Here is a 1,415-nt window from a genome sequence, read left to right as displayed (position 1 = left end):
ACCACCCTGAAGCCCTCTCCCATGCATTGGACCACATGACACAATAAAACCTTTTGCAGAAAAAAAAAAAAGTACTATCTCCATTCAATGGACTATTACTCAGCCTTAAAAAGCAAGACAATTCTGACAGGTGCTACAGTATCGATAATATCATGCTAAGTGAAATAAGCCAATCAGAAGAAGACAAATACTGGATGATTCTCCTTATGCGAGGTATGTAAAGTAGTCAAATGCATAGAGAAAGAACTTGGAATGGTGGTTGCCAGGGGCTGGGGGGAGGGGAATGGGGAGTTAGTGTTTAATGGGGTCGGAGTTTCAGTTTTGCAAGATGAAAAAATTTCTGGAGACGGGGTGGTGGTGACCATAGCCCAACAATGTGAAGGTACTTAATGCCACTTTTTTTACATTTAAAAATAGTGAAGATGCCAAAACCGGTTTGGCTCAGTGGATAGAGCGTCGGCCTGCAGACTGAGAGGTCCCAGGTTCGATTCCGGTCGGGGGCATGTACCTTGGTTGCGGGCATATCCCCAGTAGGGGATGTGCAGGAGGCAGCTGATCGATGTTTCTCTCTCATCGATGTTTCTAACTCTCTATCTCTCTCCCTTCCTCTCTGTAAAAAATCAATAAAATATATTTTAAAAAAATAGTTAAGATGATAAATGTATATTTCACTACAATTTAAAAATAAATACTTTTTTTAAAAAAGGTAGGGCTTGGACCCAGCTGTCTGGTTCCTCTGTACCTCAGTTTTCTCATCTGCAAAATGGGTATGAAAATAATGATGCATGCCTCCTGGGACCATTGAGAGGATGAAATGAGTTACAAGGATGAAACCACGTGCTTGTTTAGCGGAGTGCCCGGTTCACAGAGGCTTTCAGTACGTTAACAGCTACGCCACGGGGCTGGTCACTACCATCCCCCACAGCCGGCTGGAGCTCTGAGTGTGAAGGACACGCACACAAATATGTGGGCCCACAGGGACGGGTTTTGGCCTTGTGGTTTGTTTAATGCCAGGTGCCACTGATGAGTAAGGAATGAAGACTTCCTACATGTAGGGAAGTGGAGAAATTAAACCCATTGAGGACAGAGGCCAATTCAGCAATAGTTACATGTCCCTGCTCAGAGCCAGGCCCAAGCGCCCTCTGCCCTCGGCTAGCTGGGCTTCAGCTCCCCCTGCTCCCCCTCCCCAGGCCCCTATGAATCTGAGGGTGAGAAGCCAGTCCATGGCCCCAACTATCAGTACATCAGGCCCTGGGCCTCACCCGAACCCCAGGGGCGGGGTGAAGGGAGGCAGGTGCCCCCAGGTGGCCACAGGTCAGAGGGTCCAGACACACGCAGGCCTTCTGTTCCTCGACCCACAGGCTCCAGGAGGCCAGACCTGGGAAATGTTCCCAGGGAAGTGGGGGTGGAACCTG

At 48.7% G+C, this 1,415-nt stretch overlaps 1 protein-coding gene across 1 annotated transcript in view; it reads right to left on the bottom strand.

The window, feature by feature from the left end:
* KIAA1671 (KIAA1671 ortholog) overlaps positions 1–1,415 on the bottom strand; it is a 67,178-nt gene that overhangs the window by 52,270 nt on the left and 13,493 nt on the right. The window lies entirely within an intron of this gene.

This window comes from Myotis lucifugus, unplaced genomic scaffold (assembly GCF_000147115.1).
Source record: "Myotis lucifugus unplaced genomic scaffold, Myoluc2.0 scaffold_229, whole genome shotgun sequence".
In the NCBI taxonomy this organism is placed as follows: Eukaryota; Metazoa; Chordata; class Mammalia; order Chiroptera; family Vespertilionidae; genus Myotis; species Myotis lucifugus.
This window is presented reverse-complemented; position numbering and strand designations above follow the sequence as displayed.